This window comes from Giraffa tippelskirchi, chromosome 12 (assembly GCF_054371585.1).
Source record: "Giraffa tippelskirchi isolate mGirTip1 chromosome 12, T2T-mGirTip1v1.2.pri, whole genome shotgun sequence".
NCBI classification, from domain to species: domain Eukaryota; kingdom Metazoa; phylum Chordata; class Mammalia; order Artiodactyla; family Giraffidae; genus Giraffa; species Giraffa tippelskirchi.
In genome coordinates, this window is record NC_137286.1 from 50,026,557 (window position 1) to 50,053,672 (window position 27,116).

A 27,116-nucleotide genomic window follows, 5' to 3' on the forward strand; every position below is an offset into this window, starting at 1 on the left:
GTTTGAGAAAAGTCCCAGGAGTCCTGCAGAATGGAATGCAGCAAGTGTCTCCGCCCCTGGTGTCCTGGCAGAGTCAGCACCCCAAATCCAAATACTGGCCCCCTCAAGGTCACCAGCCAAGAGGAAATGACCCACCCACCCATCGGTCTCTCTTCATCAATTTGGGACTCCTTGGCAACAAGGGCCACCAAGACTGGTACCTGGACTCCATCTTAGAGTCAGAACCTCACACAGCACCTGGCAGAAGCCGGACAGACTGGCTGACTCAGATGACAAGAGAACCAGGCAGGAGGCTGAGAGCTATGAACAAATTAGTGTCTCTTAGGAAGGGGTAATGTTAACGACTTGTGTCCATGAAAAATATTCTACGGTAATCCTGCCTCCTCGTGTGTGCTCAGTAGTTAAGTCATGTCTGACTCAGTGCAACCCTGTGGACTGTAGCCCACCAGGCTCCTCTGGCCATGGGATTTCCCAGGCAAGAATACTGGAGTGGGTTGCCATTTCCTTCTCCAGAGGATCTTCCCAACCTAGCGATCGAACCCAGGTCTTCTGCACTGGCAGGTGGATTCTTCACCACTGAGCCAGTTACATGTATGTGTATATATATATGATTACATACATACAAATACACATAGACATACATATATATGTGTGTATATATGATAGGAGAAGGGGACGACAGAGGATGAGATGGTTGGATGGCATCACCAACTCGATGAGCATGGGTTTGGGTAGACTCCGGGAGTTGGTGATGGACAGGGAGGCCTGGCGTGCTGCAGTTCATGCGGTCGCAGAGAGTCGGACACGACTGAGCGACTGAACTGAACTGAACTGAACTGATATATGTATGACAAATTATTAAATTATGCTATTTCTCATGATTTTTTAGGTCCAAATCTTAACTGTTGTTTTGGAGAAGTCTCTTTATTGGGCTGTATCATTTTTATGGGAGTAAATACTGCACACCCTGTGGTGGAGATTTGGAATTTCTGCACACCCACTGCATGGGCTCTTTGCATTCCTGGCAACTGTGACCCAGTTTCCTTTCATGGACATCATCTTGCCCTAATTTGCTTGGTGGAACTGTCAACAAGACTGACATCCTCTCCCCTGGCTGAAGGGCTGGGGCCATCAGCAAGGCCAGACAAATTAAACTAACTCTCTCTCTTTGGGGATTTGGTATCAAGCAGAGGGATCCAAGGAAAGAAATCAATTACTAGACCTTTATTAAAAAGAATATCTACTTTATACTTTTCACACAAAATAACGTATAATGTTAAAAAAAAAAAAAATAGCAATGCCACATCACTCCAGAGCCAGCAGGGAAATTGTTAAGAAGACTGTGATCCCAGAAGCATGGACAGCAGCTGAGGGGGGCGCCAGTGACTCAAGTGCTAGGATTCAGCTCTGCACCCTGGAGAGACAAAGTGGCTGAGAATACGGCCACCCTCCCCTTCTTTCACCTTCTTCATGCCTTAAACATTTTTCAATGTATTACATTTTTTATGTCTTTATTGAATTTGTTACAATATTGCTTCTGTTTATGTTTTGCTTTTTTTGGCCACAGGGCTTGTGGGATCCCTGACCAGTGATCAAACTCACATCTTCTGCACTGATAGGCGAAGTCTTAACCACTGGCCCACCAGGGAAGTCCCTACACTTTTTGATATAAACTAACAAAGTCTTAGTCACTGATTATTCCAGGGGAGTGGAATAATCCCGTAGAAGAAATATAAAAGTTATAATCTTTGTCTTTTATATTCCTTCCTATTACATAAAGTGTGATGACTATTGTATAATTTAATACAACAAACCCACCATATAGCATCTATTGTGCCCATTTCACACTATAGTTGGGGACCCAGGAGACCACAGCACCCTAGTTGGATTCTGACATGAGAGTGGCAGACCACAGAAACAATTCTGTCGGTAGATGAAGTGGTTTGGCCAATGGGGTTATCATGTGGCCCATAGGTGGTTCTTTGTAGATACACTGTGCTAAGTAAGCATTTATCTACAAGACCCAAATGTATTAGGCATAAAACAACTAAACAAAAGCACCAGGTGTGATAGGAAATTAACTACCCGGTACTCAGAGATTAATATTGACGGCAACACCACACGTTGGGCCAAATAGTGAACTCGTGGTTCACAGGAATGAACATTCTTATGTCTGTTATATCTCGTAAGGATGCTGGGCGTGGGTTAATAGATAGACTGGCCCTCTGATATGACACTGGCCATGGTCAGCTGCTGCTATCAGAGTCCTGGGGAGAAGGGGAGGTTACATTTGGGAGCTGACGCCAAGGGAGTGGCACCTTTGGAAATCCCAGACATATTTTCTTAACTATTAAGAAACATTCAAAAAGAGGGAAGAGGAGGAGGGGGAGGAGGAGGAGTGGGGAGGAGGAAGAGTAGGGAGGAGGGGGTGGGGGGAAAGGGAGAGGAAGAGAAATAAATAGGAAAAAAAAAATACATTCAAAACCTTCGGTTCATTCACCCCTATGGAACTGCCTCTCAAGTAAGTCCTAGATTCCGATTGTCTACTAACCCCAACTCTCCAGGCTTCCCTGTGCACAGGTAAACTCCAAATAGCCACAGACATTAGCCAGATTCAGTTTCTGTTGCTTGCAACCAAACACGTGCTTCCTCAGCTCAGTCCAGTTCAGTTCAGTCGCTCAGTCGTGTCTGACTCTTTGGGACCCCATGAATCGCAGCACACCAGGCCTCCCTGTCCATCACCAACTCCCAGAGTCTACCCAAACCCATGTCCATTGAGTCAGTGATGCCATCCAACCATCTTATCCTCTGTCGTCTCCTTCTCCTCCTGCCCCCAATCCTACCCAGCATTAGGGTCTTTTCCAATGAGTCAACTCTTCACATAAGGTGGCCAAAGTATTGGAGTTTCAGCTTCAACATCAGTCCTTCCAATGAACACCAAGGACCAATCTCCTTTAGGATGGATTGATTGGATCTCCTTGCAGTCCAAGGGACTCTCAAGAGTCTTCTCCAACACCACAGTTCAAAAGCATCAATTCTGCCTTCCAATGAACACCAAGGACCAATCTCCTTTAGGATGGATTGATTGGATCTCCTTGCAGTCCAAGGGACTCTCAAGAGTCTTCTCCAACACCACAGTTCAAAAGCATCAATTCTGCTTGGGGGGCCCCAAATTAGAACTAACAAAAAAGACCATCAGGGTACAAATGCAAGCAACAGTCACCTTCAGCTTATGCTGTAATCTTGAGCAGGTGGAACATTTAAGTCTTTAGAACATCCTTCTTTCAATGAATAACCATCAAATGAGCACCCATTGGGTGCAGCATCTCATGACAACCATTTCCAGAGAGAGAGAGACAATCGAAAACCGTTTTGTCCTGTATGACCCGCCCTGTTCTTACACATTTCCTTCGGGTGACAGGGTCCACAGCAGCTGTTGGCCCAGATTATGTTTCAGTCAGTTTTCTTGCAATTTAGTTTTAAATAATGCACTGACACTGCTAAGCAGGGCAACATGCTGCTTTGATTGTCACTACCCTCTTTTTACAAGAGTTTGGAACATATTTTCTGGGAGACTGAGTTGAGCAAACAGAGACTACCTTAGGGGTTGGTGTGGGAAGCACAGAACTGAAGTGTCTCTAGAGAGGGGAAAAAGTAACGCCTGTTTGAGCATTTCAGTCTGACCAAATGGAGCACAGTGGAAATGTGCAGGTTTTTCACGTTTTTAGTGACTGTCATAATATTAGCATCTTTTCTTGGTGTGCTCACTCACTAGGTACTTGCAGCTATTTTAGGTTCTTTTTGTTATTTCATTTAATCCTCACTGGTGAAGAAGCAATTCAGAGTGTGACTGAGATGTGTCCATTGCCTCCCAGATGTTGAGATTTAAATTCAGCAGGGATTTAAATTCAGGTTTTTCTTCATAGGAACAGACTGATGGTTGCCAGAGGAGGGTGGGGGTTGGGAGAAGGATGGAGTGGGAGGTTGGGGTTAGTAGATGTAAGCTTTTATATGCAAAATGGATGAATAACAAAGTCCTACCCTATAGGACTACTGTATAGCACAAACAACTTTATTCAATATCCTATGATATATATTGTTAACCTTAAAAATGTATTTGAATATACAATAGATGCAAACAAATACCTGTTTGATTCTATTTTACAAGGTACCTAGAATAGTCAAATTCACAGAGTTAGAAAGTACATTGATAGATGCCAGGGCCAGGGGTGGGAGGGCTGGGGAGGGGGAAAGGGAAGCTGGTGTTTAATGGGGACAGAGCTTCAGTTTAGTTAGGTGATAAACCCAGGAGACGGATGATGGTGAGAGCTGTGCAAAAATGTGAGTGTACTTAGTGCCACTGAGCTGTACAGTTAAATATGGTTATAATAGTGCTTCATTTTATGTTTTACCACAATTTTAAAAAATAGTGAAAAAAATCCTTTGATAAACGTATGATAAATACTATGATAAATCATAACAAGATGTTTTAAAACATGTCTGTATATATATATAACTGAATCACTTTGCTGTATAGCAGAAATTAACACACCATTGTACATCAACTATACTTCCATTTTTTAAATTGAAAATTAATTAATTAACTAAATTCAGGTCTTGCAAATTCCAGAGCCTAGGGTTTTCCCAGCCTTCCTTGACAATCCGTCTAAAAGTGAAGAACTCACTTTAAACTCACTCTATACATGAGATTTTGGTTTCCGAGTTGGTTTCATCCAACCTTCTCTTATAAATGAGAACAGTGAGGCTGGGGGTGGGGAAGATCTTAATTAGCATCAGAATAAAGACTAGAACTTGGGTCTTCTAAACCCCAAACCTGTACCCTTCCCACAACCTCATCCCACAAGAAACCCTCCCTTAAATCTATCACGATGTTTATTAGGTTGAAGTCCTTGTTATTCCAACCCTGCAAGTAACAAATCTTACAAATAACAAATCTAATGCATGAGGCCTGCGTTAACTCTTGCTACTCTTTCCTTCGCCCCCATATTTCTGTCTTTTCATCTCCTTATTGGAACCACCTCCCAGGTCCTCCTGCCATGTCGCTCTAGCAGTGGCTGGCTTCTGGCTATAGCAGTCCCATTTTGGAGCCCGGAGTCATTCGGGAGTGGCCAGGGACAGTGGGAAACAGGAGAGTTGCCGAGAGGGGCTGGTTTCAAGGGCAAAGGAACAGCTGGGACTGGAGGTGGCCACTGCCAGCCGGGTGAGGGCAGAGCCGGCCCTGGGGAGCAGGAGAGTGCAGACGTCTGGCCACAACCCTGCAGAAGCCAGCGAGCTGGAGCCTGACAAGGCTTAACTGTCCCTCTAGGGCCGAGCTTGGGATGAACAGGTGTTCCCACGGCTGATTGGGCAGCTCAGCTCCCAGCAGGAACACGGGGCGGAGTCGACCGTGCAGGGGGCAGAGGCCTTTATTCCTAGGTGAACAGGAACACTTGGCCTGCAGCCAGTCAGAGGTTAAGGCAACAACGAGGGGCAATGCTACTTAAATAGCGGTCCTTATGTTACCAAAAGGTGGGGTCCGGCTGCTCGCCACCCAAAAGCCAATAAAACAGGACAGCTTAGTGGACAGGAAAGCTTGCTTTATTTCTGGTGCCGGCAACTGGGTGGGGAGGGTGAACATCTGTCCGAAGGCCAACTCCCCCACCCCCCAACAAGCAGAGAGTGAGAGCTTTTATAGACAGATTGAGGGGGGTAGATACACGCAGAAACAACAGTCAGCTCTGACAGTCATCTTCAGACTGGTCATCAGTGGTCTGACCAGCATCATCTTGATTGTTTTAGGTGCAGTTCGTCTTCAGTTCCAGGGTCGGTTTGCTTCCATTCCTCTGAGGCCAGTTCTGGGAACTGTGGCAGCTCATGTCCTGGGTACAGTCTGCTCATTATGTAGTTAACTTCTTCCACCTGAGCTTCAGTATCCACTAGACAGCTCACAGAACATGGCTCAGAATATTATCTAAAGGTCCCCGACTCTGCTTAATGACTTCGTTAGTACTATTTGGTCTCCTTTGACTGTTTGCCTTAGTTTCCCCATGTTCTCCCTTCTCTGATTAAATTTCTTCTTTGACTAAAGTTTTTCCACAGACAAAAGTCAGGCAGAGGACGCAGGGGACAAGGACCACAGGGTCCTGCTGTGTTTCACTTAGTGACCAGCATCAGTGTCACCCAGGAGTTTGTCAATATGCAAATTGTTGGGCCCCACCCCCAGACCTACTGAATCAGAACCTGCTTTTTAACAAGATCTCCATATGATCCCCACGTACAGTAAAGTTTGAGAAATGCTGGTGGAGGACAGCGGTTCTCCAAGTGTCATTCCCAGACCAGCGGCAGTGGAGAAATTGTGAGAAATGCACATTGTCAGGCTCCATTCCCAGACTCTGAGGACGGGGCTCAGCGAACGGTCTGAATGAGCCATCCAGGCAGCTCTGAGGCACATTAGAGTTGGCACAGCACTGATTCAGAATATTGTAATTGTTGTTTAGTCTCTCAGTCATGTCTGACTCTTTGCAACCCCACGGACTGTAGTCTACCAGGCTCCTCTGTCCACGGGATTTCCCAGGCCAAAATACTAGAATGGGCTGAAATTTCCTTCTCCAGGGGATCTTCCTGACCCAGGGATTGAAACTGCATCTCCTGCATTGGCAGGCGGGTTCTTTAGCACTGAGCCACCTGGGAAGCCCGATTCAGAGTATAGCTATTGTATCTCAAAACAAAGCAGTTTGAAAGGATCTCAAGAAAGCCACCCTGATTGTGGCTGGAAGAAAGACCCAGGATATGGACTCCAGTTGGCTGTATCTGCTGCTGTTGCAGCTTCCTGACACACTAACCCACAGAGATCATATCCAAAATCCTCACTTCCCCAATCCTCATATCCCCCACTGAGCTGAGATTCCCAGGTTTCACACCTGAGCTGGCCCGAAGGTCTCTGCATCCAGTATCAGTCATTCCAAATTAGTGTAACATTCAGGCAACCTGGACTCTGTGTGCTCCACACCCCCACGCCACACCACCGCAAACCAGAAAAGCCAAGATAGGTAACCTAACTAGGGTCTCCCTGCCCTTTAGGACTAGATATAACCTGCTGGAACTTTGGTTGGTCCTTGTACTGTAGAAATCCAGGTTCCTCCCCCGACCTTTCTGGCTGTTCCTGAAAAGTTTGTATAATCTCAGGGTCCCTTCCAGGTTCAGGTTCTGTAGCTAAATCAGGTCAGCAGGTGGGTAACCTCAGTTACTCCTGAATGGAACCCCCTCACTCCCATAGCATCAACTTGGGCAATGGACCCTGCACAGTTGTGGTGTCTGTGGATTTAGAAGCAAAACAAAAAAGAAACCTTCCATTGTGAGTAGCAGACTTTCCAAAGGTCCTGGGAAAGGGGGAAAGGGAAGTATGTCTCAGAAATGCAGATCATGTCCAATTGAGTAACATCATCCTCATTCTTTCTTTTAATTAATTAATTTATTTGGCTGCACCAAGTCTTAGTTGCAGCATGTGGAATCTAGTTCCCTGACCTGGGATGGAACCTGGGCCCCTGCATTGGGAGTGTGGAGTCTTAGCCACTGGACCACCAGGGGGGTCACTTTATCCCCATTCTTAAAAGTCCCAGCACCTACCACGATATCCTAATATCCTTTCCTACCTCTTCTCACCCCCTTCCTGTCTTCTCTCGGCTCCTCTCTTCTCCCCCACTGCCCCACCCCATCACCACTCTGTTGCTTATTTATAATGCAGAGAAATTTATCTCTTGACACTCACTAAAGTATGCCCTCATTATCTCATCTTCTACACTGAGCAGGATATTTTCCTAAATAAAATATTTTCTTTCCTAACAGTAATTCTAGTGTCAACTAAGAGACAAGTAGACAGATAAATAGCATGAGTTTTTGCTCCACTAAAGCACACAGCCCCTCCTCCTTCCTGTTCCCTCATTGGAAAAGTCTTGATCTTCCTTTCTCGTCCCATTTTCTGAATCTAACTCTGAGACCTCTCCTTTCATTTTTATTAATTCAGGTTATTTTCTCGCCTTCCTTTGTTTGAGACCAAAAACTTCTTCCTAGCTCTTTTATTTTGTACAAGGCTAGCCATTACCCACATTACTGCCAAGAATTATATAACTTTCACCTGTGAATCGTTTCCAAGGTAAGCTTTATTCAAAAGGCAAAATTTGGATATTCTCAGTGTAAAGGCTAGAGTTCCCTTCCAAGATCTAGGGGCTTAGGAATCCCAGGAGGAAAGGAACTCCATCAGCAATTCCGCTCTCATTTTCATTCTCAACACCGGCATCCTAGCTTAGGACCCTCACTATCCTTTCCTCCACCATTACAACATCATGAATGATGTCCCTGACTGGGTCCCCATCCTACTCACTACCTCCAGGTCCCCACTGACAGAGCCAGCTCTGTGCTTGCAAGCCTTCAACAGCTCCCAGTGGCCGATAGAACAACACTAACATTCCCCTAGCTCATCTTCCACTGAAATGAGAATGGAGTGGTGGAAGGAAGATGGGAAAAATAGAAAGCTGGGCAGAGGAGGAGACAGCCCTGGTGTCTCAGCAGGGAGGGAGGAAGAGGAAGAGCTGGTATCCACGCAGGACAGTAGAACTTGGGGCACTAGCCACAAAGATAACCCATGGGACAAGGGCGAGACATCCTGGGGGCCACCTTGGCTGCCACAGAGAGTCAGCTCAGGAACCAGACCTCCGGGCACTCTTATTATGATAAAAGCTGGCATAGGAGAACAAGTTATGATAGATTCAAACACGGGGCATGGAGAAAAATGAGCCAGGTCAAAGACCAGTTTGCCAAGGGAATTGGTACTCTCCAGATGTAGAGAATAAATGTATGGATATCAATGGGGAAAGGGGGAGGATGAATCAGGAGACTGGGATTGACATATATTTACTATGTATACTACGTATAAAATGCACAACTAATGAAAACCTACTGTATAGCACGGGAAACTCTATTCAGTGCTCTGTGGTGACATAAATGAGAAGGAAGTCCAAAAAAGAGGGGATGCATGCACACATATAGCTGATCACTTTACTGAACAACACAAACTAACAGCATTGTAAAGCAACCATACTCCAATAAAAATTAATTTTTAAAAATCTGTGCTAATGCAATGTCTCCATTTTGTCTTGTTACACTCCCCTGAGGGTGGGAGGGTGGTGAGGAAAGCTGTGTATGAATGGCCAGCTTTGGGATCTTATTTCCAGAATAAACGCCACTTTTTCACTCCTTCACCTGAACAAGGTATAAAGGTTTTGTTTACCTTCCATATTCCTGCTTCTTTCCTTGGGTCGTGCACCTGTGGCCTGTGCTCCAAGGTCAGGTGCTCCACCTTATGGGTTAAATGGCTGTGTGTGGCCCTGTTTCAGCATATGAACTGTATGTACAGCATCATTTAGATGTTACTAATGAAGGGCTGGAAGCAGCTGAAGGAACCATGTGAGGGGCTGGGAAGGTGAGGCTAGTTGAGAAGAGTCTTTGGCCACCTGCAGTGAGAAATCATTTTGTGTGTGTGTGTTTAAAGCCAAATCTAACTCCAGGGGAAGTCTGAGGAGTGGAATATTGAAAGGCACAGATGAGATGGAGAGAAAGTCATAGCTATTGTCCAGGAGGTGATGGGTGAAGCTGTGTTTGTTTCAATGATGGAACAAAGGACAGCATTGCCTAGGGAGACTGGAAAGGAGGATAGGTGTTCTGTGAGGGGGAGCAAGCATTTGGCTCGCTTTTGGTTTGGATTCAGAAAGACTTGGGCTTGACTCCCCACTTGTTATTTTCCAGATTTTTGGCTAGTTCCATTTATGTAGTCTCAGTTTCCTCATCTGTGAAATGGGAATCCAAGTATCCACCCCAAAGATTTGTGGGAAGAATAAAATGGGGCTATTGCCCTGAAAGTATCAAATATCTGGTCCACACTCGAAAAGTTCTGGTTCCTTTCTCCCCTCCCTCCTTCCTTCCTCATTCCCTGCCCTCATCCCATTAAGCCAGCGCCTAGAAGGCAATGGGAGAAGGCAATGGCACCCCACTCCAGTACTCTTGCCTGGAAAATCCCATGGATGGAGGAGCCTGGTAGGCTACAGTCCATGGTGTTGCACAGAGTCGGACACGACTGAAGTGACTTAGCAGCAGCAGCAGCAGTAGAAGGCAATACCTGTGCGCGTGCTATGTTATATCTGACTCTCTGCGACCCGATTGACTGTAGCCCGCCAGGCTCCTCTGTCCATGGAATTGTCCAGGCAAGAATGCTGGAGGGGATTGCCATTTCCTCCTCCAGGGGATCTTCTCGACCCGGGGATCAAACCCCAGTCTCTTCTGTCTCCTGCACCGGCAGGCGGGTTCTTTACCACTAGAGCCACCTGGGAAGCCCAGAAGGCAGTACATTGGTAATGCAATAAAATTACATTGTCTTCCCCTAGAAGCATGTCACCAACGAACTCTGACAAAGTTTGGAGGACTTGCAAATAGTCATATAGGAATTATCCAGAGTGCAAAGAGGAATCACTGAGAAACCAATTTCATCCCCAGCTTCTGAGGGATTATTACAAGCAGCAGTGAGTAATAAGTATATAAAGATGCCTGGCATTACAATAGCCCCATTCATCCACCAACATTTTCAAAGTCGCTCAGAAATTTTTCCAAAACCGAAACCCATCCCTCTCCCAAGAAACAAGTATTTTGCTGGTTTATCTGTGAAATGATGTCTCCAACATTTTCCCCAGCCCCCCGCCCCCCATCCTGGATGAGAAACATTCCTTCTACTGAGCTGCCTCAGAGACACGGCTGGGAACAATGTTCACATGGAGAGGGTCAGAAGAGACAGGAAATGAGGGTTTGCCTGAGATCCAGCCAGGATGTCAGAGGTAACTGTTCAAAACTTTGGCAATGGCTCATTAAAAGTGATGAAATAAGGCCATTTGCAGCAAGATGGATGGACCTAGAGATTGTCACACTGAGGGAAGTAAGTCAGACAGAGAAGGAGAAATATCATACGACATCCCTTATATGTGGAATCTAGAAAGAAATGATACAGATGAACTTACAAAACAGAAAGAGATTCACAGATGTAAGAGAACGAAGTTATGATTGCCAGGGGGAAGGATGGAGGGAAGGGATAGTTAGAGAGGTGGGGATGGACATGTACACGCTGCTGTATTTAAAGTGGATAGCCAACAAGGACCTACTGTCTAGCACAGGGAACTCTGCTCAGTGTGATGTGGCAGCCTGGATGGAACGGGAATTTGGGGGAGATGGATTCATATATATGTATGGCTAAGTCCCTTCACTGGTCACCTGAAATTATCACAACATTATTAATCAGCTATACCCCAATACAAAATAAAAAGTTTAGTACACACTGCTGTATTTAAAATGGGTAACCAACAAAGACCTATTTTATAGCATATGGAACTCTGCTCAATGTTATGTGGCAGCCTGGGTGGGAGGAGAGTTTGGGGAAGATGGATACAAGTATATATACGGCTGAGTCCCTTCACTGTTCACCTGAAACTACCACAACACCGTTAGTTGGCTATACTGCAATACAAAATGTTCTGGGTGTTAAAAAATATATAAATAAATGAAAAAAATGAAAAGTTAAAAAAGAAACTTTTGAAATGACTGTGAGTGGTACATGTAAGAAGTCCCCAGACAGACAGGGCACCCTGTGAGGTACCTCCACCCCCGACTTCCAGATGCTTCTCACCCACAGAGCTGAGGTGCGTTGTGAGCCTTAAGAGCTGTCATGGGGACCATTTGCTTCAGTTCACTTTTCTGTGGGCATCTACGCTGAGAGCAGCCAGCTGGTGACCCATGTAGGCAGAGAAACAACTTCGCTGGCAGGAAAAACACCATGTCTGCATCTGGCAAAATGCAGACTCCCACAGGGCCCTTCACGGAGCTCCTCGGTGACTCAGAGAGGAGAATGTCACCTTCTGAGTCACCAGCGTTGCCCTGGCCAGCTGGCCTTGCCTCCCCCCAGATCTCCTCCTCAGTCCCTGACAAGCTCTTCAGTGAGACCACCACCAAGGGCCGCCAGGACATGCTGGGTTGGTGCTGACAGACGCAGAGGAGGACTTCTGACTGTCCTAGTTCAGTGGAATGGTTGGGGCATTTGGCAGCTAACCTAGAAGGACACATTCCTTTATGCTGGCATAACCCATTTTGATTAAGAAATCCATCCGGAGCAGGCTTGAAATTGTCCTTTAGCAAACAGGGTCATTTTGGCAAAGAGGACAAAAAGAAAGGGAGTGGACAGAGAGCCCCTTCTGTGGTGGGGGCCCCCGGCGAGTGTGTCTTCTGGTCTGACTGCTCCAGACAGCAGGGTGCAACCGAGCATCGTAACAGCCCAGCTGGTCACACACTGAGCTCTACCAGCGCGCGGCAATGCCACAGACCCAGGGGAAGTGCATAAGCGAGACCGCAGACAGACTGCAACTTAGTTCCGGACAGGAGGCCCTTGGTTAAGTTGTTTTAACTTTCAGCTGGACTTGTGGCTTTGAGTTCATGGAGCTCCAGGCAACACCAGGAAGATAGAACATGGTACGGTACAAAGAGAATACACTTTTTCTTTCCTCAAGTGGTAATGTTTATTTTATTTTATTTTTTTTTGGTAATGTTTATTGAGCAGAGGGATTACAGTTTAATGAGGTGGTTATAAATTACATAATAAATAAACTGATACTATATCTGTACTAGTAAAAAGTGAAAGTGTTAGTCGCTCAGTCTTGTCTGACTCTTTGTGACCCCATGGACTATATAGCCCACCAGTCTCCTCTGTCTATGGAATTCTCCAGGCGAGAACACTGCAGTGGGTAGCCATTCCTACTCCAGGGAATTTTCCTGACCCAGGGATCAAACCTGGGTCTCCTGCACTGCAGGCAGATTCTTTACCATCTGAGCCACCAGGAAAGCCCATATATATATATATATATAAAATGTGATGTATATATTATACATATTAACCATAATTATTACAATATTTGTATAGCTATAATATTTATACACATGTATTATGTGATGCATAAATACTATAAATATGTATAATATTTGCATTATTTCCATAATATATAAATATATCCTAACTGATGTGTGTGTGTGTACATGTATGTACAGTTAGGAACAAGTGCTCTATTTTAAATGCAGATCCTAAATAGCATTTTCTTGTTTGTTGTTTTGTTTGTTTGAGAACAAGCTTTGAAACGTGGGTCTGGCCTTCTTCCCCCTTAGTCTTCTGATTAGTAAGGTGGGAATAAGGCATATCTAGCACACAGGGTTGTTGTCAGGATGAAACCTTATCGTGGACTGCGTTATCGCCCTCAGCCTTCGTTTCTCGCTCATGCTTTGCCATGTGAGTTTGAAGTGCCCCCCTCCCGGCCCACCACCTCCTCCTCATGACTCCCCATCCCCTGACTTTAGATTCGACCATGTCACTTGCTTTGACAAATTGAGTGAGCTGAACATCACAGTGTACCAATTTCTAGCATAGGCCATGGAGGCCTTGAGTGTTTCCGCCTGGTCTCTTGTCCCTCTGTCATGGCCAAGAGAAAAGCATGCCTTGGCTGGACCCCTGGTCCCGGGAAGATGAGAGACACATGGAGAAGAGCCATCTCAATGACCAGAGCCCAGAACAGAACCATCCTGGTTAACTCACAGACCTACAACAAGAACCACTTAACCACGCCCAGCCCCAGTCAACCTAGATCAGCCAAACCCTAGACAATACAAACAAGAACAAATCATTGACTTTGGTTTTATTTGCTCTTCTTTCTCTAATGGCTTTAGTTGTAAGTTTAGGTTGTTTGTTTGAGATTTTTCTTGTTTCCTGACACAAGATTGTATTACTAGAAACTTCCTTGGAAGCAACCTAAATGTCCATTGACACAGGAATGGATAAAGAAGATATGGTACATATATACGATGGAATGTTACTCAGCCATAAAAAAAGGATGAAATAATGCCATTTGCAGCAACATGGATGGAGGTAGAGATTGTCACACTAAGTGAAGTAAGTCAGACAGAGAAAGACAAATATATGAGGTCACTTCTAATCTAATCTAAAAATGATACAAATGAACTTGTTTACAAAGCAAAAATAGACTTACAGACTTCAAAAACAAATTTATGGTTACCAAAGGGGAAAGGTGAGGGGGAGGGATAAATTAAGAGTTTGGGGTTAACATATATACACTACTGTACATAGAATAGATAATCAATAAGAACTACTGTATATCACAGGGAACTCAATATTCTGTAATAACTTATACGAGGAAAGAATCTGAAAAAGAATGGATGTGTATATATGCATAATTAAATCAGTTTCCTGTACACCAGAAACTACCACAACATTGTAAGTCAACTATACTCCAATATAAAATAAAAGCTTAATTTAAAAAATAAATTACTCAATAGATTAAAAAAATCCCTGCAACAGAAAAAAAAAAAAAATCCATTGAGGCTTTTTTAAACTGCTGAACTTTGGGACGGCTTGTTATACAGCATTACTGTGGCAATAACTAACCAATACACTTAGATCTACACACACACACACACACTCATAAAGCACCTCCCTAGAACTAACTGTATAATGGACGGACACTCAGTAAATAGTAATTTCCTTCCTTCTCCCTACTACATTTCAAACACTGCTATACACTGGGAAGATGGAGAAAAACAAACCTCAGAGAAATTTTCAGGTTGGTGGAAAAAGAACTATAAGACATTATTTCAAATCCTAAGTCTCTCGCAAAAAATTAACAGAAGCCATGGAAAGGGAAAGCAATAAGCAAATTCCTTCTCTTCCTCAGTTTTCCCCTAAAATATGAGAAAAGCAGATGTTCTCCCAAAACAGATTTCTGTTTCCTGAGATCCTGTTCCATCAGATGATTTTATGAGTTTAGAAAGACTCCTGCATTACGGGAAGAGCTTTCGGGGTTGTGTCTGTGTTTTGCCTTAATTCTTAGTTTCTGTTGGAGACTCTTCAAGAGGCAGCCTGCTTTTGGTGGGGTCAAAGAATGTTGCAAATCCAGCTAAGGTGAGCCTGAAGCCGAAAAGAGCTTCAAGGGAGATAAAAGGACTTCTCCCTTTATCAATGTTGAAGAAAGTGGTTCAAAAATGGACCTATTTTTCTGAAGACAAAAGCATACTCTCTCCAGGCAATGAACCCTCATGAAAGGAAGCGGTTCCTGACAAGGACTTTGTCTGCCCTGGAAGGATCAAATCCACGAGGAGGTAAACACGAAGATACTGTGGATTTTTAACCTCTAATCAGATAATACCCGTCATTGAACGTTCATCCAGTAATGGGACAGCCCAACAATACCTTTCCTGTCCTTAAATCTCCCCTACCACGGCAGCTTTAAGAATTGTTCCTATGCTTTACCCCTTTGAAATGGCCATTCCGTGGTGCGCTGTGAGAGTAGCCTTGGCCTGACAGAGAATTACTGGCTTTTTACTTGTCAGCTCCAAGGAAATGGCTGTGTGCTCACTGGCAGCTGAGGCAGCTGGCGGACAGAAGGGCACTGAGATGTGAAGTTTGGAGTCCAGTGGGAGTGATGGGGTCCAGAATACAGTCCTGCCCCTGCTCCAGCGAGATCCAGAAGAGGGACCTGGCTTCAGAAAAAGGACTTGGAGATGTGTTGGCATTATCAGGCTCAGTTCAGGAAAACTCGGCGCCCTGGACAGCATTTCCCTGGCATTGTGATGAACAGAGAATTCCCTTCCAGCCAGATGGCTCTGCCAGCATCATCCTTCTTATACCACGGACTGCAAAACACCCTCCCCTTCGTAAGTTCCCTGCAGACCTGCTATTTATCATCACCCCAGTGTGATTTATCATGTTACATATCACATCACATGAAACTGCAACTATTTGATTGTTTTTGATTGACAGAAAGTACAATTTCAAGAAGTGTTAATTTTTGGTCAGGTTTTGTTTAAGTCTTTATTGAACTTGTTACAATATAGCTTCTGTTTTATGTGTTTTGGTCGGGAGGCATGTGGGATCCTAGCTCCCCAGCCAGGGATTAAACTCACACCTTCTGCATTGGAAGGTGGAGTCTTAACCACTGGACTGCCAGGGAAGTCCCTTGTCAGGTTTTTAATACTCAGTGAAATTCAAGCTTTGTAATAGACTGTTCTATGCATGCATGCGTGCATCATCGCTGTCGTGTTGGATTTTTTGAGATTCTTTAGACTGTAGCCCTCAAGGCTCCTCTATCCATGGGATTTTCCAGGGAAGAATACTGGAGTGGGTTGCCATTTCCTCCCCCAGGGGCTCTTCCCTACCGAGAGACTAAACCCGCATCTCTTGTGTCTTCCATGTTACAAGCAGATTCTTTACTTACTGTGTCATCGGAGAAGCCCAATACAGTTCTCTAAGTTTTGGCAAATACACAATCAATAACCACATCCACAGTCAAGATTCAGAACACTGCCGGAACCCCCAAAAGTTCCCTCGTGCCGCTTTGTAGTCAGTCTCCTCCCCACCACACCTGGCTCCGTCAAACCACTGGTGAGTTTGCCATTCCTATTGATTTGCCTTCTTTAGAATGCCACAGGATGCAATCATGCCATAGGTTACCTTTTGGGTCTGGTTTCTTTCAAACATCATCATACACTTGAGATGTATCCATGTCTGGGTCTGTACCAGCAGTCTGTTCCTATTTCTTGCTGAGCAGAATTCCAGTATATGGATTCACCACATTTTTTTTCATTCCTTCACCAGTGGATAGACAACAGGATTGTTTCCAATTTGGGGTGGTTATAAATAAAGCCACTATAAACATTTGCAAACAGGTTTCTGCATGGGTGAATCTTTTCATTTCCTTTGGGTAAACACCTAGCAGGGGCTCCTGAGTGGTAAAATATGTGTTTTTAACTTTATAAGAAATGACTGAACTATTTTCCAAAGTGATTGTTCGACTTTGCATTCCCAGCAGATGCTTCTGAGGGAACTTCCTGGCGGTCCAGTGGTTAGGACTCAGTGCTTTTACTGCCATGGCCCAAGTTCAATCCCTGGGCAAGGAACTATCCCACAAGCCAGAAAAAGCTAAAAAAAAAAAAAAAAAAAAAAACCTTCTGAGAGCTCCAGTCTAACATCATCACCAACAATGACCAGACCAGTGGGGACTGGGGATGGTCAGCCATTCCAATAGATATGGAGCGGCAGCCAATGGTGATTCTGTAAAAATCTGTATTGGAATACAGCTGACTTACCATGTTGTATTAGTTTCAGGTATACAGCAAAGTGAATCAGTTATGATATATACATGCATGTCTGCTCAGTCATGTCCAACTCTTTGCGACCCCATGGACTGTAGCCACCCAGGCTCCTCTGTCCATGGGGATTCTCCAGGCAAGAATACTGGAGTGGTTTGCCATTTTCTACTCCAGGGGATCTTTCCGACCTAGGGATTGAACCCAAATCTCCTGCGCCTCCTACATTGTCAGGTAGATTCTTTTTCAGATTCTTTTCCCATATAGACTGTTATAGAATAATGAGTAGAGTTCCCTGTGCTGTATAGTAAAGTCCTATTAGTCATCTATTTTATATATAGTAGTGTATATATGTCATTCCCAATCTCCTGATATATCACTTTCCCCCATTTCCCCTTTGTTAACCATAAGTTTGATTTCAAGATCTGTAAGACTGTTTCTGTTTTGTAAATAAGTTAATTTGTATCATTTTATTAGATTCCACATACAAGTGATATCATATGATATTTGTCTTTATCTGGCTTACTTCACTTAATATGATCATCTCTAGGCCCATCAATATTGCTGCAAATGGCATTATTTCATTCTTCTTATGGCAAAGATATTCAGATGCCCAAAAAGCACACAAAAAGATGCTCAACATTATTAATTATTAAAGAAAGGCAAATCAAAACTACAATGAGGTATCACTACACACCAGTCAGAATGGACATCATCAAAAAAATCTATAAACAATAAATGCTGGAGAGGGTTTGGAGAATCACCCTACCCTGCTGATGGGAATGTAAATTGGGACAACCATTATGGAGAACAGTGTGGAAATTCCTTATAAAACTAAAAATAGAGCCACCATATGATCCAGCAATTCCACTCCTGGGCATATACCCAGAGAAAACCATAATATGAAAAAAGATAGATGCACCCCAATGTTCACTGCAGCACTATTTACAACAGCCAATAGAGCGAAGCAACCTAAATGTCCATCAACAGAGGAATGGATAAAGAAGATGCAGTTCACAGCTAATTGTGATTTTAATTTACATTTCCTTAATAACTACTAATGCTGAGCATTTTGTCATGTGCTCATTTTCTACCCATACATATTCTTTGGTTAAGTATCTGTTCAAGTCTTTTGTCCATTTTTTAAAAATTAGTTTACTTGTTTTCTTATTTTGAATTGTGAGAGCCCTTTATTCAAGTTCTTCATTCACAAAGTTAATACCAGAATACTAGTTCTTTATCAAATGTGTTTTGCAAATATTTTCTCCAAACTATCTTGGTTTTTCATTTTCTTGAATGAGTGTCTTTTGAAGAGTGTTAAGTTTTTAATTCTGATGAAGTCCAATTTATTTCTTTTCTTTTATGGTTCATGCTTGTTGTGTCCTATATAAGAAATCCTTGCCTAATGCAGGGTCACAAAGATTTTCTCCTATGTTTTCATCTGGAAGTTTTGTGGTTTTAGGTTTTACGATTACTATGATTCATTTTAGCTAATTTTTGCATAGGGTGCAAAGTATGGTTCAAAGTTCTTTTCTGGCATACTAGATATCCAGTTTTTTTCCAGCATCATTTGTTGAAGAGGTCATTCTTTCTCCATCAAACTTCTTGACATCTTTGTCGAAACCAATTGACCATATACGTGTGGTCTATTTCTGGATTCTGTTCTATTCTATTGATTTATGTGTCTATCCTTTTCCCAATACCACATGGTCTTGATTACTGTGGTTTTATAGTATGTCTCAAAATCAGGTGAGGGAGCCCTCTAGCTTTGTTTTTTGAGTGTATTTTCTTTTTTCAAAACTGTTTTGTTAAGTCAGGTCCTTTGCTTTTCGTATACATTTTGAAATTAGCTTGTCAATTTCTGTAAACAAGCCTGATGAGAGGGTGACTTACCCAAGGTCACACAATTCATATGCATTAGAGTCAGCTCAGTCTCCAATCATTGTTATGGATCCAAGTTCACGATCTGACAGTGGGCCCCACACAGATGACTAAAGGAGAGCATTATTATGGCAAGTTCCAGCAGAGCTCTCCCAAGGTCAGGAATGCCAGCTCACAACACCTGGGGAAGAAAACCAACCCTGTCTACAAGCACTTAGCCCCTGTCTGGCCTTATCAAGGCAGGAAGGACAATTGGATATTTGTCTGGAACAAATCAGATGGTCATAGACCCACTGTCTGGGAACCCAAGCTGACACCTTGGCATCCCAGGAGTCTCAGTTTTAATAATCCCTTTGCTGTTGATAAGTCTATTCAAGCAGGTTTCTGTCTTGCTTTCCGGGTTTGCATTCTCAGTTCGCACTGGAAGAATCCTGGCGCTGAACTCTCTTCTCTGGTGCTCAGACACCCTTCCCACTCCTTCCAGGCCTCTCCACTATCTCCACCACTCTGTCATTGGCTGGTGCTTCAAAGCAATGGATGGATGCTCAAGATACAGCCAGGCTCCCCATGCCTGAGTCTATGCCATGGCTGGACCCACCCACAGGGCAGTTCCTCTTATTGCTATCCCCTTCCCAAATCAAGCCCAGCTTTATTCTTCCCGCCTGGAGAGCTTCTAAAATATATCCATTCAAGCAACCCACTACCCCCACAGCTTTTTGACCATTGTGTATCTTCTTTGCTATCAAAAAAATGAAAACAATGCCATTTGCAGCAACAAGGATGGACCTAGAGATTTTCATACTAAGAGAAGTAAGTCAGAGAAAGACAACTATCATATGATATCACTTACATGTGGAATCTAATAAAATTGATACAGATGAGCTTATTTACAAAACAGAAACAGACCCACAGATCTCAAAATCAAACTTACGGTTACAAAAGGCAGACGAGGATAGCAAGTTAATTCCAAAGTTGGGATTTGAAACCAGATAAAACTGTGTTTGAATCTCAGATCTGTATTTTAGATACTTAATTTTCTGTGTTGATGTTTCCTCCTTTGTAAGATGCCCCACAGGGCTGCCAGGAGAACTCAAATGAAAGAAGGCATTTACAGAGTCTGACACAACTGCAGGTACATAGTCATATGAAATGCTGGGCTGGATGAAGCACAAGCTGGAATCAAGATTGCAGGGAGACATATCAACAACCTCATATATGCAGATGACACCACACTTATGGCAGAAAGCAAAGAAAAACTAAAGAGCCTCTTGATGAAAGTGAAAGAAGAGAGTGAAAATGCTGGCTTAAAATTCAACATTCAAAAAAATGATAATTATGGCATCCGATCCTATCACTTCACAGCAAATAGATGGGGAAACAATGGAAACAGTGACAGACTTTATTTTCTTGGGCTCCAAAATCACTGCAGATGGTGACTGCAGTCACAAAATTAAAAGACGCTTGCTCCTTGGAAGAAAAGCTATGACCAACCTAGACATATTAGCCTATTAAAAACCAGAGCTATTATTTTGCCAACAAAGGTCCGTGAAGTCGAAATAGTCATGTATGCTTTTCCAGTAGTCATGTATGGATGTGAGAGTTGGACTATAAAGGAAGCTGAGCACCGAAGAATTGATACTTTTGAACTGTGATGTTGGAGAAAACTCTTGAAAGTCTCTTAGACAGCGAGGAGATCAAACCAGTCAATCCTAAAGGAAATCAATCCTGAATATTCATTGGAAGGACTGATACTGAAGCTGAAGCTCCAATACTTTGGCCACCTGATGCGAAGAGCTGACTCCTTGGAAAAGACCCTGATGCTGGGAAAGATTGAAGGCAAGAGGAAAAGGGGGTGACAGAGGACGAGATGGTTGGATGGCATCATTGACTCAATGAACATGAGTTTGAGCAAGCTCTGGGAGATGGCAAAGGACAGGGAAGCCTGGCATGCAGCAGTCCATGGGTTTGCAAAGAGTCAGACACGATTGAGTGACTGAACAACAAGATTTCAACTGTAACAAAGGTTACAACTGAAGTGACTTAGCACACACATGCTTGATGATAATAAACTCTATGTTGGTCCCTTGACTCCAGATCCCCATTAGGGTCTGCCCCCTTTCCCCACCCACCCACACCACTGAGAAGGTAGCCCTCCTACAGAACCCCCATTGTATCACCAGTTCAATGTCTTCTCCAGCCAGTCATGTAGAAACACCTTGGAAATATTTGGCTGCAGAAAATTTAAAAAATCCTCCATCACAAGAACAGCAATCTTTCCCCCGTAGATCCCTCATGCTGACTTGATTAAGAAAAATTGGCATTTATTTTTCATGATCCAGAAAAAAAAACTCTTTCATACTTAGAGAAAGGGACTCAAGCCTGATATCTGACTCTCTGGATAGACCCATTCACTTTTCATCATGAATGGCCAATGAGAGAGCTTGTCTCCATCACTGAAGGACCGTAATGAGTGTTTAGATCTCACTTTCTGACTTACAGCAGAGCCAGACAAGAAATTGGTCTTCTTTCCCAATGACAATTCCATTGACTTATGAACAGAAAAGCTCGAGACTGTTTTCCAATGGAACTGATGGCCAGTGCCTGTCTGCCCCTGCTTCCGCTCCTCCATCCACGCCTGCCCTCCTCCTCCTTGCCCCAGTTAATATGCTGTCCACTGTATTCACCCCCATCTTATAGATCCTGATTCATTTTCCAAATGTTGGTCAGCTGCCTCCTCCCTTATAGCAAATCTCACTCACCACATCTAAGGGGCCACCACATGTCAACCTTAGCTGAGAACACGCTGACCTCACACATCCCGCATCTCTACCCCAGCACAACCTGAGCAGAGCTAGTTCCACCACTGGGAGGGTGCAGGTGGGATCCCAAACCCTGGTCCAGGGATGGCAAATACCTCATGGGTGCAGGCTAAGTTACTTCAGCCATGTCCGACTCAGTGCAACTCTATGGATTGGAACCTTCCATGCTCCTCTGTCCATGGTATTCTCCAGGCAAGAATACCTGGGCAGGTTGCCATGCCCTCCTCCAGGGGATCTTCCTGATCCAGGGATCGAACCCGAGTCTCTTATGTCTAACCTGCATTGGCAGGCAGGTTCTTTACCACTAGCACCACTGGGAAACCCCAAAGAGAAAGGTACTTAGGTTCAGCTGAACCACCAGCCTGCTCCACCCAGAGAAGGTCACTTAGTGAGAACCAAGGAGCCTGAACTGTTGGAGCCCATTCCCTGCTGGCTCTCTTTCACATCCTTATCAAATCGATCAGCAATTTCAGTTGGCTCTATTTTAAAAACATATCCACAATTAGACCATTTTTTCCACCACTCCATTGATGCCACCCTGATTTAACCATTCTCATGATGGGAGTAAAGAAAGTAAAAGACCTGAACTGTAGGAAAACAAAAAGTAGGACCCTCAGTGGTCAGAGGGCCCAGATGCCTCTCTATGCCACAGACCCTTTATGTGCCTGGGTTTCAACATGAGAATATTTCGGGCTGGCAGAAATAAAAACAAGAGAACCTAGGAACTCCACTCCTGGATGTGTAGCCAAGAGAAATGAAACATGTTCATGCACAAACTTGAACATGAGTGTTCATGGCAGTGTTGTTCACAAGAGCCAAAAAGTGGAAACAGCCCAAATGGTCATCAATTGATGCATTGATAAAGCAAAGTGTAGTACATCCATACAATGGAATATTGTTTTTTAGTCGCTAAGTCATGTACGACTCTTGTGTAATCCAATGGATTACAGCCCGCCAGGCTCCTCTGTCCATGGGATTTCCCAGGCAAGAACACTGGAATGGGTTGCAATTTCTTTTCCCAGGGGATCTTCCCAAATCAGGAATCAAATCCGGGTCTCCTGCATTGCAGGCAGATTCTTTTACTACTGAGCCACCTGGGAAGCCCTAGTGGAATATTATTCAACCCTAAAAAAAGAAATGAGGGACTGATACATGTTGCAAGAGGGATGAAATCTAAAAACATTGTACCATATTTGCATCAGGCACAGAAGGGCAAACATTACATGTTTCCATGCATATGAAATGCCCTGGATAGAAAAATCCATGGAGGGGTATGTGGGAATGGAGAGTGGCTGCTAACAGCTACAGGGTTTCTATTTGGGGTGATGAAAATGTTCTGGAATTAGGTAGTGGTGATGCTTTCATTATTTTTGAATATACCAAAAACCATTGCATTGTTTTAGATGGATTTTATACTACGTGAATTATGTCTCAATTAAAAAAAGAGAGAGAGAAAGAGAAGGATAACTTGTTGCCACTCTGCTCCCCACCCAGGCCCTCCCACATCTCCCTGCCATCCTCATTGGCCCCCTCCATAGGCCCCTGGCACTACCCTTGCCCCACAGCTGGTTGGTGGGTAGCAAGAGAGCACACACAGCAGTTGCTATGGTGACATGTGACCAGTCCAAGACTTGTTTCTGCTCCTCATCTCCAAAGCAGGTGGGCAGCTGTGCCCAGGACAAGCACAGATGCATTGATACCACGTGGTACCATTGATCTTCATTTCTGCAGGGCATTGCCAGGGCACCGGGGTTTCCAACTGAACCATGGAGCTTCTGGAAACAGTAGCCTAAAAGGTTTCTCTGCCATCTGGTCTTTTAATGACCCTTCAGCTCAAAACGCTGAGGCTTCTAGAGAAGTAGTCTGTATTAAAATGATACTTTTTCTTGCTGGAGCAGCTGCAGAAAGTTCTGAAGACACAGACAATCTTTAGATTCCTTCCTTCTAATTCCTTTAGATTCTTACTTCTTCCAGGAGTAAGAATTCCTTGTCCCTGAGTAAGAACAACTCCTTATTTTTGTATCTGTGGTTTGCACCTTTTTTAATGAAGTACAGTTGATTTACAATGTTGTGTTAGCTTCAGGTGTACAACAAAGTGAATCAGTTACATGTACACATATATTGACTCTCTTTTTAGATTCTTTTCCCATGCAGATAATTACAGTGTTGAGTAGAGTTCCCTGTGCTATACAGTAGGTCCTTATTGGTTATCTATTTTATACATAGTATGCACAGAGTCAGACACGACAGAGCGACTAACACACACACACACACACACACACATTGTGTACTAAGCCAATTCCAATCTCCCAATTTATCTCTCCCCCTCTTCCCTGCTTGGTAACTATAAGTTTGCTTTCTACATCTGTGATTCTATTTCTGCTTTGTGCATAAATTCATTTGTACCTTTTTTTTTAGATTCCACATATAAGCAATATCGTATGATATTTGTCTTTCTCTGACTTACTTTACTTAGTATATAATCTCCGAATCAATCTGCACTGTGCTATGCTTAGTCACTCAGTCGTGTCTGACACTCTATGGTCTGTAGCCTGCCAGCCTCTTCTGTCCATAGTGGTTCTCCAGGCAAGAATACTGGAGTGGGTTGCCATGTTCTCCTCCAGGCTAAGTCAACCTATGTCACTGTAAATGACATTATTTTGTTCTTTTTATGGGTACATAATATTCCATTGTACATGTGTACCACATCTTTATCCATTCATCTGTTGATGGGCATTTTGGTTGCTTCTATGTATTGACTATTGTAAATAGTGCTGAATTAAACATTGGGGTACAAGTATCTTTTCAGATTGTGGTTTTCTCTGAATATATGCCCAGGAGTGGAATTGCTGGATCACATTGCAGCTCTGTTTTCAGTTTTTTAAGGGAATTCCACATTGTTCTGGGGCTTCCCAGGTGGCACAGTGGTAAAGAATCTCCTTGCCAATGCAGGAGACACAGGAGATGCGAGTTCAATTCCTGGGTCGGGAAGATCCCCTGGAGGTGGAAACGGCAACCCACACCAGTATTCTTGCCTGGGAAATTCCATGGACAGAGGAGCCTGGCAGGCTACAGTCCATGAGGTCACAGAATACAACACAACTGAGCTCACACACACACACACACCGCTATTCTCCCTAACACCTTCTTTTCAGTTCACCGTAACAGCACTACTCACAGCAACTCCATGGGAGAGGGGTTATTAGTCCCATTTTCCAGACGAGGTGAGTGAGGCACAAGGGGAGCAGGTTTGTTCAGGATCAGCAGCTCACAAAGAGTAGATCTTGGTCTCAGAGAGTATTGGAGTCAAAGGAATCTACACATTCTCAAGTCCAAACCCTTTACTTTACAAAGGAGAGAACTCAGGTGCAGGAGGTTAAGTGTCTGGTCTGCAGTCGCATAGCAGGACCCAGAATTTGGGTCTTCTACCCCAGCCAGGAGTCCCAGCTCAGCATCTCCAGGAATGAGATCACGCGACAGCACACACCAGCTACAGTGATGCAACAGGAAAGACACCTGATCAAATTCTTGTCAGAATATTGAACTTGAATCTAAACATACAGAAACAACAAAACAGATCCAGGGTGACGGACATTCTGCAAACCAAACGAACTGGACTGTCAAAAAGAATCTCAAAATCCTAGAAGAAAGCTTTCTCCAAAAAAGAGGGAAGACACCTCTAGGGAAAAAAAAAAAAGGCGACTAAAGAGACGCGATCACTAAATGCAGTGCATGGGTCTTGAATGGACTCCAGACCAAGACTGAAAATCCCTACAAAGAACATAAAGGGAAAAGCAAATACGGTATATTAACACACACATGCGGAATGTAGACAAATGGTACAGATGAACCTATTTCCAGGGCAGGAATAGAGACACAGAAGTAGAGAACAGACATGTGGGCTCTGTGGGGGAGGGGAAGGGAGGGGAGGGAGGAATGAACTGGGACAGTAGCACTGACGTACGTATGCTGCTGCTGCTAAGTCGCTTCAGTCGTGTCCGACTCTGCGCAACCCCATAGACGGCAGACCACCAGGCTCCGCCGTCCCCAGGATTCTCCAGGCAAGAACACTGGAGTGGGTTGCCATTTCCTTCTCCAATGCAGGAAAGTGAAAAGTGAGAGTGAAGTTGCTCAGTCATGTCCGACTCTTCGAGACCCCATGGACCGCAGCCTACCAGGCTCCTCCGTCCATGGGATTTCCCAGGCAAGAGTACTGGAGTGGGGTACCATTGCCTTCTCCATACATATGCTACCATGTGTAAAATCTATAGCTGGTGGAAGCTGCTGTAGAACACAGGGAGCCCAGCTCAGGGCTTTGTGATGACCTAGAGGGGTGGGACGGGGGTGGGAGGGGATATATGTACACAGATAACTGACTCACATCTTGTAGAGTACAAACTAACACAACATGTACAGCAACTATACTCCAATAAAAAGAAGACCATACCTGGGATTACAGGGGCTATTTAAAAAGGACCATCTATTACATGGTGGTTGTTTAGTCACTAAGTCGTGTCTGACTTTCCACTCCATGGACTGTAGCCCACCTGGCTCCTCTGTCCATGAGATTCTCCGGGCAAGAATACTGGAGTGGGTTGCCATTTCCTTCTCCAGGGGATCTTCCCAACCCAGGAATTGAACCAGGGTCTCCTGCATTGCAGGCAGAGTCTTTACCAACAGAGCTACAGATATTCAAGTATTGATAAATTTTTTGAGGGTAACAATGATGTTGTGCTCGTATGGGAAAATGTCTTCATTCTTAGGATGTTGAATCACTGGGAGATGAAACAGCAGAATGTCTGCAAGTTACTTTAAAATGTTTCAACCAAGAAAGGGAGAGAGAGAGAGAGGAGATAAACATAGTTAAATGTTAATAATCGACCGATTGGAGTGAAGAGCAAGCATGTGTTCATCTTCCCACTTGTCTATAGGTTTGAATTTTTTAGAATAAAAAAATAGGAGGTTGTAATTATGCTGCAATAAAAAAAAATAACTGAGAGGATGGGAAATATGTAAACAAATGAGTCCTCTGATTACACAGAGATTGGAGGAGCTCCTTTCCCTGACCACTCTATGACCAGGATGCTCACATTGATTCAGGCTCAGACAGTTCTGGAAGGATGGAGGCAGGGCCAGCATGAAGGATCTTTCATGGTCTTCTCCAGATTGCGGATATTATTTTTT

At 44.0% G+C, this 27,116-nt stretch overlaps 1 long non-coding RNA gene across 1 annotated transcript; it reads left to right on the plus strand.

Moving 5' to 3' along the window:
• Positions 1 to 12,343: 12,343 nt before the first annotated feature.
• On the plus strand, positions 12,344 to 21,201 carry LOC145529783 (uncharacterized). The gene is made up of 4 exons (XR_014071343.1): positions 12,344 to 12,558; positions 16,349 to 16,528; positions 17,246 to 17,466; positions 20,178 to 21,201. It is a non-coding gene; the product is annotated as an uncharacterized LOC145529783 (long non-coding RNA).
• The last annotated feature ends 5,915 nt before the right edge of the window (positions 21,202 to 27,116 follow it).